This window comes from Triturus cristatus, chromosome 2_1 (genome assembly GCF_964204655.1).
Source record: "Triturus cristatus chromosome 2_1, aTriCri1.1, whole genome shotgun sequence".
Taxonomy (NCBI): domain Eukaryota; kingdom Metazoa; phylum Chordata; class Amphibia; order Caudata; family Salamandridae; genus Triturus; species Triturus cristatus.
In genome coordinates this window covers 34,420,735-34,438,493 of record NC_140581.1, presented here as the reverse complement: position 1 = coordinate 34,438,493, position 17,759 = coordinate 34,420,735, and the positions used below count along the sequence as shown (strand labels likewise).

Here is a 17,759-nt window from a genome sequence, read left to right as displayed (position 1 = left end):
CCATTGACACCATTAATAACAGCCAAACACTCCAAAAACAGCCCATTGACACCTTTAACAGCCAAACACTTCACAAACAGCCCATTGACAACATTAACAACAACATCCAAACACTCCACAAACAGCCCATTGACACCATTAAAAACAACATCCAAACACTCCATTGACACCATTAAGAACCAAACACTCCACAAACAGCACATTGACACCATTAATAACAGCCAAACACTCTACAAACATTCCATTGACACCATTAACAACCAAACACTCCACAAACATTCCATTGACACCATTAACAGCCAACCACTCCACAAACATTCCATTGACACCATTAACAACAACCAAACACTCCACAAACAGCCCATTGACACCATTAACAACAACCAAACACTCCACAAACAGCCCATTGACACCATTAATAGTAGCCAAACACTCCACGAACAGCCCATTGACACCATTAATAACAGCCAAACACTCCACAAACATTCCATTGACACCATTAACAACCAAACACTCCACAAACATTGCATTGACACCATTAATAACAGCCAAACACTCCACAAACAGCCCATTGACACCATTAATAACAACCAAACATTCCACAAACAGCCAATAACACCATTAACCACAGCCACACACAGCAGTGTCCCATTGACACCATAACAGCCAAACCCTCCACAAACAGCCCATTGACACCATTAACAACCAAACATTCCACAAACAGCCAATTGACACATTAATAACAGCCAAACACTCCACAAATATTCCATTGACACCATTAACAGCCAAACACGCCACAAACAGCCCATTGACACCATTAACTACTGCCAAACACTGCACAATCAGCCCATTGACACCATTAATAACAGCCAAACACTCCACAAACAGCCCATTGACACCTTTAACAGCCAAACACTCCACAAACAGCCCATTGACACCATTAAAAACAACATCCAAACACTCCATTGACACCATTAAGAACCAAACACTCCAAAAACAGCACATTGACACCATTAACAGCCAAACACTCCACAAACAGCCAAACACTTCACAAACATGCCACTGACACCGTTAACAACAGCCCAACACTCCACAAACAGCACATTGACACCATTAATAACTACTGCCAAACACTGCACAATCAGCCATGACACCATTAATAACTACTGCCAAACACTGCACAATCAGCCAATTGACACCATTAATAACAGCCAAACAGACCACAAACAGCCCATTGACACCATTAATAACAGCCAAACACTCCAAAAACAGCCCATTGACACCATTAATAACTACTGCCAAACACTGCACAATCAGCCAATTGACACCACTAATAACAGCCAAACACTCCACAAACAGCCCATTGACACCATTAACAACCACAGTCCACAAACATTCCATTGACACCATTAATAACAACCAAACATTCCACAAACAGCCCATTAACACCATTAACTTCAGCCAAACACAGCAGTGTCCCATTGACACCATAACAGCCAAACACTCCACAAACAGCCCATTGACACCCTTAACGGCCAAACACTCCACAAACAGCCCATTGACACCATTAACAACCAAGCATTCCACAAACAGCCAATTGACACATTAATAACAGCCAAACACTCCACAAATATTCCATTGACACCATTAGCAGCCAAACACGCCACAAACAGCCCATTGACACCATTAATAACTACTGCCTAGCACTGCACAATCAGCCAATTGACACCATTAATAACAGCCAAACACGCCACAAACAGACCATTGACACCATTAATAACAGCCAAACACTCCAAAAACAGCCCATTGACACCCTTAACAACAGCCCAACACTCCACAAACAGCACATTGACACCATTAAAAACATCCAAACACTCCACAAACAGCCCATTGACACCATTAATAACTACTGCCAAACACTGGACAATCAGCCATATGACACCATTAATAACTACTGCCAAACACTGCACAATCAGCCAATTGACACCATTAATAAAAGCCAAACACTCCAAAAACAGCCCATTGACACCATTAATAACTACCAAACACTGCACAATCAACCAATTGACAACATTAATAACAGCCAAACACACCACAAACAGCCCATTGACACCCTTAACAGCCAAACACTCCACAAACAGCCCATTGACACCCTTAACAGCCAAACACTCCACAAACAGCCCATTGACACCATTAACAACCAAACATTCCACAAACAGCCCATTGACACATTAATAACAGCCAAACACTCCACAAACAGCCCTTGACACCATTAACAGCAAAACACTCCACAAACAGCCCATTGACACCATTAACTACAGCCAAACACTCCACAAACAGCCCATTGACACAAATAATAACTACTGCCAAACACTGCACAATTAGCCATATGACACCATTAATAACTACTGCCAAACACTGCACAATCAGCCAATTGACACCATTAATAACAGCCAAACACTCCAAAAACAGCCCATTGACACCATTAATAACTACTACCAAACACTGCACAATCAACCAATTGACAACATTAATAACAGCCAAACACACCACAAACAGCCCATTGACACCATTAAAAACATCCAAACACTCCACAAACAGCCCATTGACACCATTAATAACTACTGCCAAACACTGCACAATCAGCCAATTGACACCATTAATAACAGCCAAACACTCCACAAACAGCCCATTGACACCATTAAAAACATCCAAACACTCCACAAACAGCCCATTGACACCATTAATAACTACTGCCAAACACTGCACAATCAGCCAATTGACACCATTAATAACAGCCAAACACTCCACAAACAGCCCATTGACACCATTAACAACCAAACACTCCACAAACATTCCATTGACACCATTAATAACAGCCAAACACTCCACAAACAGCCCATTGACACCATTAATAACAACCAAACATTCCACAATCAGCCCATTAACACCATTAACTTCAGCCAAACACAGCACAGTGTCCCATTGACACCATAACAGCCAAACACTCCACAAACAGCGCATTGACACCCTTAACGGCCTAACACTCCACAAACAGCCCATTGACACATTAATAACAGCCAAACACTCCACAAATATTCCATTGACACCATTAACAGCCAAACACACCACAAACAGCCCATTGACACCATTAATAACTACTGCCAAACACTGCACAATCATCCAATTGACACCATTAATAACAGCCAAACACTCCACAAACAGCCCATTGACACCATTAATAACAGCCAAACACTCCAAAAACAGCCCATTGACACCTTTAACAGCCAAACACTTCACAAACAGCCCATTGACAACATTAACAACAACATCCAAACACTCCACAAACAGCCCATTGACACCATTAAAAACAACATCCAAACACTCCATTGACACCATTAAGAACCAAACACTCCACAAACAGCACATTGACACCATTAATAACAGCCAAACACTCTACAAACATTCCATTGACACCATTAACAACCAAACACTCCACAAACATTCCATTGACACCATTAACAGCCAACCACTCCACAAACATTCCATTGACACCATTAACAACAACCAAACACTCCACAAACAGCCCATTGACACCATTAACAACAACCAAACACTCCACAAACAGCCCATTGACACCATTAATAGTAGCCAAACACTCCACGAACAGCCCATTGACACCATTAATAACAGCCAAACACTCCAAAAACAGCCCATTGACACCATTAATAACTACTGCCAAACACTGCACAATCATCCAATTGACACCATTAATAACAGCCAAACACTCCACAAACAGCCCATTGACACCATTAATAACAGCCAAACACTCCAAAAACAGCCCATTGACACCTTTAACAGCCAAACACTTCACAAACAGCCCATTGACAACATTAACAACAACATCCAAACACTCCACAAACAGCCCATTGACACCATTAAAAACAACATCCAAACACTCCATTGACACCATTAAGAACCAAACACTCCACAAACAGCACATTGACACCATTAATAACAGCCAAACACTCTACAAACATTCCATTGACACCATTAACAACCAAACACTCCACAAACATTCCATTGACACCATTAACAGCCAACCACTCCACAAACATTTCATTGACACCATTAACAACAACCAAACACTCCACAAACAGCCCATTGACACCATTAACAACAACCAAACACTCCACAAACAGCCCATTGACACCATTAATAGTAGCCAAACACTCCACGAACAGCCCATTGACACCATTAATAACAGCCAAACACTCCAAAAACAGCCCATTGACACCATTAATAACTACTGCCAAACACTGCACAATCAGCCAATTGACACCACTAATAACAGCCAAACACTCCACAAACAGCCCATTGACACCATTAACAACCACAGTCCACAAACATTCCATTGACACCATTAATAACAGCCAAACATTCAACAAACAGCCAATTGACACATTAATAACAGCCAAACACTCCACAAACATTCCATTGACACCATTAATAACAACCAAACATTCCACAAACAGCCCATTAACACCATTAACTTCAGCCAAACACAGCAGTGTCCCATTGACACCATAACAGCCAAACACTCCACAAACAGCCCATTGACACCCTTAACGGCCAAACACTCCACAAACAGCCCATTGACACCATTAACAACCAAGCATTCCACAAACAGCCAATTGACACATTAATAACAGCCAAACACTCCACAAATATTCCATTGACACCATTAGCAGCCAAACACGCCACAAACAGCCCATTGACACCATTAATAACTACTGCCAAGCACTGCACAATCAGCCAATTGACACCATTAATAACAGCCAAACACGCCACAAACAGACCATTGACACCATTAATAACAGCCAAACACTCCAAAAACAGCCCATTGACACCCTTAACAACAGCCCAACACTCCACAAACAGCACATTGACACCATTAAAAACATCCAAACACTCCACAAACAGCCCATTGACACCATTAATAACTACTGCCAAACACTGCACAATCAGCCATATGACACCATTAATAACTACTGCCAAACACTGCACAATCAGCCAATTGACACCATTAATAAAAGCCAAACACTCCAAAAACAGCCCATTGACACCATTAATAACTACAAAACACTGCACAATCAACCAATTGACAACATTAATAACAGCCAAACACACCAAAAACAGCCCATTGACACCCTTAACAGCCAAACACTCCACAAACAGCCCATTGACACCCTTAACAGCCAAACACTCCACAAACAGCCCATTGACACCATTAACAACCAAACATTCCACAAACAGCCCATTGACACATTAATAACAGCCAAACACTCCACAAACAGCCCTTGACACCATTAACAGCAAAACACTCCACAAACAGCCCATTGACACCATTAACTACAGCCAAACACTCCACAAACAGCCCATTGACACAAATAATAACTACTGCCAAACACTGCACAATTAGCCATATGACACCATTAATAACTACTGCCAAACACTGCACAATCAGCCAATTGACACCATTAATAACAGCCAAACACTCCAAAAACAGCCCATTGACACCATTAATAACTACTACCAAACACTGCACAATCAACCAATTGACACCATTAATAACTACTGCCAAACACTGCACAATCAGCCAATTGACACCATTAATAACAGCCAAACACTCCACAAACAGCCCATTGACACCATTAACAACCAAACACTCCACAAACATTCCATTGACACCATTAATAACAGCCAAACACTCCACAAACAGCCCATTGACACCATTAATAACAACCAAACATTCCACAATCAGCCCATTAACACCATTAACTTCAGCCAAACACAGCACAGTGTCCCATTGACACCATAACAGCCAAACACTCCACAAACAGCGCATTGACACCCTTAACGGCCTAACACTCCACAAACAGCCCATTGACACATTAATAACAGCCAAACACTCCACAAATATTCCATTGACACCATTAACAGCCAAACACACCACAAACAGCCCATTGACACCATTAATAACTACTGCCAAACACTGCACAATCATCCAATTGACACCATTAATAACAGCCAAACACTCCACAAACAGCCCATTGACACCATTAATAACAGCCAAACACTCCAAAAACAGCCCATTGACACCTTTAACAGCCAAACACTTCACAAACAGCCCATTGACAACATTAACAACAACATCCAAACACTCCACAAACAGCCCATTGACACCATTAATAACTACTGCCAAACACTGCACAATCAGCCAATTGACACCATTAATAACAGCCAAACACTCCACAAACAGCCCATTGACACCATTAACAACCAAACACTCCACAAACATTCCATTGACACCATTAATAACAGCCAAACACTCCACAAACAGCCCATTGACACCATTAATAACAACCAAACATTCCACAATCAGCCCATTAACACCATTAACTTCAGCCAAACACAGCACAGTGTCCCATTGACACCATAACAGCCAAACACTCCACAAACAGCGCATTGACACCCTTAACGGCCTAACACTCCACAAACAGCCCATTGACACATTAATAACAGCCAAACACTCCACAAATATTCCATTGACACCATTAACAGCCAAACACACCACAAACAGCCCATTGACACCATTAATAACTACTGCCAAACACTGCACAATCATCCAATTGACACCATTAATAACAGCCAAACACTCCACAAACAGCCCATTGACACCATTAATAACAGCCAAACACTCCAAAAACAGCCCATTGACACCTTTAACAGCCAATCACTTCACAAACAGCCCATTGACAACATTAACAACAACATCCAAACACTCCACAAACAGCCCATTGACACCATTAAAAACAACATCCAAACACTCCATTGACACCATTAAGAACCAAACACTCCACAAACAGCACATTGACACCATTAATAACAGCCAAACACTCTACAAACATTCCATTGACACCATTAACAACCAAACACTCCACAAACATTCCATTGACACCATTAACAGCCAACCACTCCACAAACATTCCATTGACACCATTAACAACAACCAAACACTCCACAAACAGCCCATTGACACCATTAACAACAACCAAACACTCCACAAACAGCCCATTGACACCATTAATAGTAGCCAAACACTCCACGAACAGCCCATTGACACCATTAATAACAGCCAAACACTCCAAAAACAGCCCATTGACACCATTAATAACTACTGCCAAACACTGCACAATCATCCAATTGACACCATTAATAACAGCCAAACACTCCACAAACAGCCCATTGACACCATTAATAACAGCCAAACACTCCAAAAACAGCCCATTGACACCTTTAACAGCCAAACACTTCACAAACAGCCCATTGACAACATTAACAACAACATCCAAACACTCCACAAACAGCCCATTGACACCATTAAAAACAACATCCAAACACTCCATTGACACCATTAAGAACCAAACACTCCACAAACAGCACATTGACACCATTAATAACAGCCAAACACTCTACAAACATTCCATTGACACCATTAACAACCAAACACTCCACAAACATTCCATTGACACCATTAACAGCCAACCACTCCACAAACATTTCATTGACACCATTAACAACAACCAAACACTCCACAAACAGCCCATTGACACCATTAACAACAACCAAACACTCCACAAACAGCCCATTGACACCATTAATAGTAGCCAAACACTCCACGAACAGCCCATTGACACCATTAATAACAGCCAAACACTCCAAAAACAGCCCATTGACACCATTAATAACTACTGCCAAACACTGCACAATCAGCCAATTGACACCACTAATAACAGCCAAACACTCCACAAACAGCCCATTGACACCATTAACAACCACAGTCCACAAACATTCCATTGACACCATTAATAACAGCCAAACATTCAACAAACAGCCAATTGACACATTAATAACAGCCAAACACTCCACAAACATTCCATTGACACCATTAATAACAACCAAACATTCCACAAACAGCCCATTAACACCATTAACTTCAGCCAAACACAGCAGTGTCCCATTGACACCATAACAGCCAAACACTCCACAAACAGCCCATTGACACCCTTAACGGCCAAACACTCCACAAACAGCCCATTGACACCATTAACAACCAAGCATTCCACAAACAGCCAATTGACACATTAATAACAGCCAAACACTCCACAAATATTCCATTGACACCATTAGCAGCCAAACACGCCACAAACAGCCCATTGACACCATTAATAACTACTGCCAAGCACTGCACAATCAGCCAATTGACACCATTAATAACAGCCAAACACGCCACAAACAGACCATTGACACCATTAATAACAGCCAAACACTCCAAAAACAGCCCATTGACACCCTTAACAACAGCCCAACACTCCACAAACAGCACATTGACACCATTAAAAACATCCAAACACTCCACAAACAGCCCATTGACACCATTAATAACTACTGCCAAACACTGCACAATCAGCCATATGACACCATTAATAACTACTGCCAAACACTGCACAATCAGCCAATTGACACCATTAATAAAAGCCAAACACTCCAAAAACAGCCCATTGACACCATTAATAACTACAAAACACTGCACAATCAACCAATTGACAACATTAATAACAGCCAAACACACCACAAACAGCCCATTGACACCCTTAACAGCCAAACACTCCACAAACAGCCCATTGACACCCTTAACAGCCAAACACTCCACAAACAGCCCATTGACACCATTAACAACCAAACATTCCACAAACAGCCCATTGACACATTAATAACAGCCAAACACTCCACAAACAGCCCTTGACACCATTAACAGCAAAACACTCCACAAACAGCCCATTGACACCATTAACTACAGCCAAACACTCCACAAACAGCCCATTGACACAAATAATAACTACTGCCAAACACTGCACAATTAGCCATATGACACCATTAATAACTACTGCCAAACACTGCACAATCAGCCAATTGACACCATTAATAACAGCCAAACACTCCAAAAACAGCCCATTGACACCATTAATAACTACTACCAAACACTGCACAATCAACCAATTGACACCATTAATAACTACTGCCAAACACTGCACAATCAGCCAATTGACACCATTAATAACAGCCAAACACTCCACAAACAGCCCATTGACACCATTAACAACCAAACACTCCACAAACATTCCATTGACACCATTAATAACAGCCAAACACTCCACAAACAGCCCATTGACACCATTAATAACAACCAAACATTCCACAATCAGCCCATTAACACCATTAACTTCAGCCAAACACAGCACAGTGTCCCATTGACACCATAACAGCCAAACACTCCACAAACAGCGCATTGACACCCTTAACGGCCTAACACTCCACAAACAGCCCATTGACACATTAATAACAGCCAAACACTCCACAAATATTCCATCGACACCATTAACAGCCAAACACACCACAAACAGCCCATTGACACCATTAATAACTACTGCCAAACACTGCACAATCATCCAATTGACACCATTAATAACAGCCAAACACTCCACAAACAGCCCATTGACACCATTAATAACAGCCAAACACTCCAAAAACAGCCCATTGACACCTTTAACAGCCAAACACTTCACAAACAGCCCATTGACAACATTAACAACAACATCCAAACACTCCACAAACAGCCCATTGACACCATTAAAAACAACATCCAAACACTCCATTGACACCATTAAGAACCAAACACTCCACAAACATTCCATTGACACCATTAATAACAGCCAAACACTCTACAAACATTCCATTGACACCATTAACAACAACCAAACACTCCACAAACAGCCCATTGACACCATTAACAACCAAACACTCCACAAACAGCCCATTGACACCATTAATAGTAGCCAAACACTCCACGAACAGCCCATTGACACCATTAATAACAGCCAAACACTCCACAAACATTTCATTGACACCATTAACAACCAAACACTCCACAAACATTCCATTGACACCATTAATAACAGCCAAACACTCCACAAACAGCCCATTGACACCATTAATAACAACCAAACATTCCACAAACAGCCCATTAACACCATTAACCACAGCCACACACAGCAGTGTCCCATTGACACCATAACAGCCAAACCCTCCACAAACAGCCCATTGACACCATTAACAACCAAACATTCCACAAACAGCCAATTGACACATTAATAACAGCCAAACACTCCACAAATATTCCATTGACACCATTAACAGCCAAACACGCCACAAACAGCCCATTGACACCATTATTAACTACTGCCAAACACTGCACAATCAGCCCATTGACACCATTAATAACAGCCAAACACTCCACAAACAGCCCATTGACACCTTTAACAGCCAAACACTCCACAAACAGCCCATTGACACCATTAAAAACAACATCCAAACACTCCACAAACAGCCAAACACTTCACAAACATGCCACTGACACCGTTAACAACAGCCCAACACTCCACAAACAGCACATTGACAGCATTAAAAACATCCAAACAGCCCATTGACACCATTAATAACTACTGCCAAACACTGCACAATCAGCCATGACACCATTAATAACTGCTGCCAAACACTGCACAATCAGCCAATTGACACCATTAATAACAGCCAAACAGACCACAAACAGCCCATTGACACCATTAATAACAGCCAAACACTCCAAAAACAGCCCATTGACACCATTAATAACTACTGCCAAACACTGCACAATCAGCCAATTGACACCACTAACAGCCAAACACTCCACAAACAGCCCATTGACACCATTAACAACCACAGTCCACAAACATTCCATTGACACCATTAATAACAGCCAAACATTCAACAAACAGCCAATTGACACATTAATAACAGCCAAACACTCCACAAACATTCCATTGACACCATTAATAACAACCAAACATTCCACAAACAGCCCATTAACACCATTAACTTCAGCCAAACACAGCAGTGTCCCATTGACACCATAACAGCCAAACACTCCACAAACAGCCCATTGACACCCTTAACGGCCAAACACTCCACAAACAGCCCATTGACACCATTAACAACCAAGCATTCCACAAACAGCCAATTGACACATTAATAACAGCCAAACACTCCACAAATATTCCATTGACACCATTAGCAGCCAAACACGCCACAAACAGCCCATTGACACCATTAATAACTACTGCCAAGCACTGCACAATCAGCCAATTGACACCATTAATAACAGCCAAACACGCCACAAACAGACCATTGACACCATTAATAACAGCCAAACACTCCAAAAACAGCCCATTGACACCCTTAACAACAGCCCAACACTCCACAAACAGCACATTGACACCATTAAAAACATCCAAACACTCCACAAACAGCCCATTGACACCATTAATAACTACTGCCAAACACTGCACAATCAGCCATATGACACCATTAATAACTACTGCCAAACACTGCACAATCAGCCAATTGACACCATTAATAAAAGCCAAACACTCCAAAAACAGCCCATTGACACCATTAATAACTACCAAACACTGCACAATCAACCAATTGACAACATTAATAACAGCCAAACACACCACAAACAGCCCATTGACACCCTTAACAGCCAAACACTCCACAAACAGCCCATTGACACCCTTAACAGCCAAACACTCCACAAACAGCCCATTGACACCATTAACAACCAAACATTCCACAAACAGCCCATTGACACATTAATAACAGCCAAACACTCCACAAACAGCCCTTGACACCATTAACAGCAAAACACTCCACAAACAGCCCATTGACACCATTAACTACAGCCAAACACTGCACAATCAGTGTCCCATTGACACCATTATTAACAGCCAAACATTCCACAAACAGCCCTTTTACACCATTAATAACTACAACCAAACATTCCACAAACAGCCCATGGACACCATTAACAACAACAACCAAACATTCCACAAACAACCCATTGACACCATTAACTACAGCCAAACACAGCACAATCAGTGTCCCATTGACACCATAACAGCCAAACACTCCACAAACAGCCCATTGACACCATTAACAGCCAATCACTCCACAAACAGCCCATTGACACCATTAACAGCCAAGAACTCCACAATCTGCCGATTGACACCTTAACTACAGCCAAACACTCTCCAGACTGCGCCCCACTGACACCAATAATAACTACAGCCAAACACTGCACAATCACTGCCCCACTGACACCAATAATAACTACATCCAAACACTGCAAATCATTGCCCCATTTACACCATTAACTACATCCAAACAATGCACAATCAGCCCATTGACACCAATAATAACTACATTCAAACACTGCACAATCAGCCCATTGACACCATTAATAACTACAGCCAAAGATTGCAAAATCAGCCCATTCACACCATAACCACAGCCAAACACTGCACAATCAGTGCCCCACTAACACCAATAATAACTACAGCCAAACAATGAACAAACTGCACCCCATTGACACCATAATAATTACAGCCAGAGACTGCAGAAACAGCCCCTTCTGAACCCAATCAACCACCTCGGTCCCAACTGCAAACTTTAAGCCCCTTCAGCTCAATCCCCATACCTGTCTAAAAGGACAATAAATATGTGAAACGGAAAATACCAGTTATATTTCCCACCTTCAGTAAATATTAAACAATACATCAAGAAAAAAAGGATAGAAATGATGAATTCAAGAAATCACAAACTCAAAATGGCTCTCTTTCAATCCTCATTCAAGAAGTAGGCAAAGGGTCTCCCCCAACCCACACTAATCCCAACACAGGGCGTCTTGTGAATAGAGGAATTAATATTTAATATTTTCCATCAGAACTCTTCCCAACACGGGGCATCTTGTGCAAAACAAAACGGGTATCTCTCAACTCTCACTGGAACAGAAAGCACAGGGTGTATTTGAACCCTCGCTCATCCCAAACTGCAAGAGAATACAAGACCTCGCACAGTTAGGGAGTGAAATGGGACCCCAGGTTGCAGGATTGCATCAACCAATGATACAAGGAGCCTTAGCAGCTTCATAGCCTTAAAGGAGGTGTCACAAGACTAAGCTGGCAAGACGACTGCCAACTGATGGTATAAAATCCTTACACCTCTTGCAGCTGAGCAAGGGATGGCACTGCACACGTCTACCAAGGTTTTCGATATGATGGTTCGTTTGAGCTATCCGAGACAATCTATGTTTGACCCACTCGCCCCGTTAGCAGTGCCCTGAACTGAGGTCCGCCCACTTCATTTGGGTGATGAGGCAGTACATGGACCTGGGTGTTTCCATATCCGATAGAATGATGCAGTCACTATATGCATCATAGGGGCTTGCGAGGGCGACAGGCCACTTTGGAGGGTGGGCCTCCCGTCTGTCAGACGCTACGAGGGAGGCCTTGAGCTTTAAGTTGGTGAACACATAGGCAGACTTACACTAACGCATTCAGTCAATTGTTCTAGATGGTCTTGCACAACAGGACTGTCACTTCAGACTTGAGTGGATTACGTATCACCTAATTCCTGGTACTCCATGCACGCTCTGTCACTGCTTCACTCGGTGCAATACCATAGGGTGATGCCAGGGTCTTACACCCTCCAATGCTCTTCACGGATGGTGGAAACGTTTGAGAATGCCATCCTGTCCATGGGCCTCTGGAGCTAGCGGCCATCCTTGAGTGCAGCGGCCACTGCGTGGTCCACAAGCTGCCCTGCTCCCTGGTTAATTCGGGGTCACCTGAAGCAAGCTTTCACAGCTTGCTTAAGGTGACCCAGAATTATTAGTATTGAACCGTCCTCTCACAGCTGCTGGCAGGTGCACCATACACAAACAATTTCCATGCCATCTTGTTTCTACAAGTCGAAGGCACTGCTGAACTGTTTTATCTGCTGTACGGCATTAGTTTTGGAAAGTGCCCAATAGGTGAACTGCAGGATTAGATACTCATAGAGGGTGCAAAGGAGGTGGGGGAAGGGATGCGATGTAGACTCCTGCTACATTGCTTCCCTGTCTACAGGACTCCAGGGACTGAACCCTTCAAAAACACCTTAGTTAGTGGGTTGAGTCACACGTAGAAACAATCATTTTGCAATGAGGGTAGGATATTTAAAGACATCTTCCAATAGGTCCCCCGCCCTCTTTCCCCCACACACCCCTCCCACCCAGTGCGATCTATTGTGAATGCCCAGACATGCTTCATGCAGCCAAAACACAAATTTTCACAAAACAGCAACTGGATGGGAATCCTTCAAGCCCCTGCACTTGCTTCTCCCCCTTTGAGATAGTTCACAGCTTCATCGTATGTCTGGTTCTATGTGTTTTAGAATGGTCTTAAGTTGTAAATCTATTCTGATGGTGTCTGCAACCTTCATTCATTACAGCAAAGGATAACCATATCTCGGTTGGCCTGCTGCACATCTCCAGAATATGCAGGGCCAAAGCAGAGGCTCCTCAAACGATGTTCAGAAACAGTCAATCCACGGTTTGCAGCAGCCATCACATTTTTCCATTCTCTACAAGCCATTCTGCCTTGGCTTTCCCACTGCCATGTCTGCCCATGTTCAGTGAATACTTGCGCGTCTTACCAGACGTTTCACTCCAGGGTGGGCAGCCTTCCCTCTGGGGGACAAAAAGTGTCTCCACCATGTGGACCATTCGTGGAGCCATAAGGCTTAGTCTTCAAGCTAAAGTACTTCTCTAAATGTCCCCAGTTCTGCTCAAGCATACTTAAAAACCAGTAATATTCTTCAGGGAAAAATGGTCCCTTTCTGTTAACCCCTTCTGTGACACGCCCTTTCCCCCTCCTGTGCCGGGCGTTTTATTAGTGGGTGGGGTTCATGACGAGATAGTCTCGTCATGGGCACAGCGCGACCGTGCTCCATGACGAGACTATCTCGTCATGGGCACTGAAGAGGTTAAACTACCATTTATTTACCCAATTCAGACAATATGTCTGCTGCCCCAGCTGCACGCCTCTCTGCTGTCAGGTCATCTGTAGTAAACTTCATCAGGCCTCAGGCTGAGCATCATGGGGCGCCCTTTCACATTGTCACCTGTCCACTTTGGAAGTCTGCCCGCGTGGAGCACAACAAACATGGCGGATAGCAATTCCATCCAAATATTGGGGTGCTCATTGGGAATCTGACACACCATCCCCTCGCAGTGTCGGAGTGCCACCACCAGATGATTTATCAGTTTCCTCTGGTGCATCTCAGCAGGGCACACAATGAGGCGCAACTGCATACAGGGTGGCATACATGGAGATTCGGCAAGTGGGCCACACAGGGTTTCAGGATCAGCAGCATCGTGTGGATGGAATGGTTAGGACCCTCAGTGCACCCCTAGTATTCTAGTATTAAAATTTCAGTCCCACCACTAACACACATGCGCCATAACTGATTCATGGTCTAGAAGATTGTAATGCACTCCTGCAGCATTCTCTTCATTCAAGCTCAGCACCAAGCATTCCTGAGCATCAAACGTCGCAGACTGATGCTCATACACTCCCCTTCCCACAGCCGTCAGCACCTCTGTATACAGTGATGCCTGCAGACTGCCCTCTTCCGCCTGCTCAGAGCCCCAGAGCCCCTCTGTATACAGTGATGCCTGCAGACTGCCCTCTTCCGCCTGCTCAGAGCCCCAGAGCCCCAGAGCCCCTCCGCATACAGTGATACCTGCAGACTGCTCTCTTTCGCCTGCTCAGAGCCCCTCCTGAACCCACAGTGATACCTGCAGACTGCCCTCTTCCGCCTGCTCAGAGCCCCAGAGCCCCTTTGCATACAGTGATAACTGCAGACTGCCCTCTTCCGCCTGCTCAGAGCCCCTAGAGCCCCTCTGCATACAGTGACACCTGCAGACTTCCCTCTTCCGCCTGCTCAGAGCCCCAGAGCCCCTCGGCATACAGTGATACCTGCAGACTGCCCTCTTCCACCTGCTCAGAGCCCCTAGAGCCCCTCTGCATACAGTGATACCTGCAGACTGCCCTCTTTCACCTGCAGACTGCCCTCTTTCACCTGCTCAGAGCCCCTAGAGCCCCTCTGCATACAGCGATACCTGCAGACTGCCCTCTTTCACCTGCTCAGAGCCCCTCCTGCACCCACAGTGATACCTGAAGACTGCCCTCTTCCGCCTGCTCAGAGCCCCTAGAGCCCCTCTGCATACAGTGATACCTGCAGACTGCCCTCTTTCACCTGCTCAGAGCCCCAGAGCCCCTCTGTATACAGTGATACCTGCAGACTGCTCTCTTTCGCCTGCTCAGAGCCCCTCCTGAACCCACAGTGATACCTGAAGACTGCCCTCTTCCGCCTGCTCAGAGCCCCTAGAGCCCCTCTGCATACAGTGATACCTGCAGACTGCCCTCTTTCACCTGCTCAGAGCCCCTAGAGCCCCTCTGCATACAGCGATACCTGCAGACTGCCCTCTTCCACCTGCTCAGAGCCCCTAGAGCCCCTCTGCATACAGTGATACCTGCAGACTGCCCTCTTTCACCTGCTCAGAGCCCCTAGAGCCCCTCTGCATACAGCGATACCTGCAGACTGCCCTCTTTCACCTGCTCAGAGCCCCTTCTGCACCCACAGTGATACCTGCAGGCTCTTCTCGTTCCCACGACTATGCTCACCTGTGCAGTAATGCTGGCTGTCCAATAGCGCTCTGCTGGCCTGAGGCAATGGAGGGAGGGCGCTCTCTTCCAACAGCACGCCTGCTCGACTCCACACTTCCCAGAGCAGCCAGTATCGGAGCACTGTCAGTACTTTGACATCTTGTCACCTGGGAGAAGCACAGCCCCGATTAACTCCTCATACCTCCGCAGTCAGCATGGTCACTGCGCCTCAGGAGCCTCTAGAATGCTGAACTCTGATTTTCTCTGATTTGCTTCAGAGGACGGGGGTCCCTTCTTTAGCGTCCACCTGTGAAAACCAAAACATGATTCAGATTCACTGTACTTTAGGCATGGTACATTTGTGTTAGCACTGGGGGACCCTAATTGGCAGAGGTAGGCACCTTGTCCAAGTAGGGACCCTTTCTTCTAGTCAAGATGAGCAAAGTACACACCTGTTTGCCTGTGCTCACCCTCTGGTACCTTGACACAGAGCAGTCAGGCTAAACTACAGAGGCAATGTGTAAAGCATTTGTATATAACCCACAGTTAACACAGTGAAAATACCACAAATGGACACCACACCAGTTTAGAAAAATAAAGTATATTTATCTAAACCAAACAAGACTAAAATCGACAAAAATCCAACATACAGATATCAAAACATGATTTTTAGAAGGTAAAAACAGTTCTGTTCATAGGAAATTATGGATGAGTCACTCTTAACACAAAGTACATGGGATGTGCCAAAACCACATGCGTCCGTTCCTTGCTCCAGGGGAGGTGATGAGTCAGTTCCTTGCTCCAGGGGAGGGGATGCGTCAGTTCCTTGCTCCAGGGGAGGTGATGCGTCAGCTCCTTGCATACAGTGATAACTGCAGACTGCCCTCTCACCTGCTCAGAGCCCCTCCTACACCCACAGTGATACTTGCAGACCTTGCAGGGGCTCTAGGGGCTCTGAGCAGGTATGGGGAGGTGATGCGTCAGTTCCTTGCTCCAGGGGAGGTGATGTGTCGGTTCCTTATGCTATGGGGAGGTGATGCGCCGGTTCCT

General features: G+C 44.3%; 1 protein-coding gene across 2 annotated transcripts in view; it reads right to left on the bottom strand.

Annotated features, from left to right (window-relative positions):
• Positions 1-17,759, bottom strand: part of LOC146863660 (uncharacterized) — a 130,582-nt gene that overhangs the window by 94,427 nt on the left and 18,396 nt on the right. For both annotated transcript variants that reach the window (XM_085627751.1, XM_085627753.1), the window contains exon 2: positions 16,728-17,016. The gene's annotated coding sequence lies outside the window, so the exon portion shown is untranslated. The remainder of the gene's footprint in view (positions 1-16,727; positions 17,017-17,759) is intronic.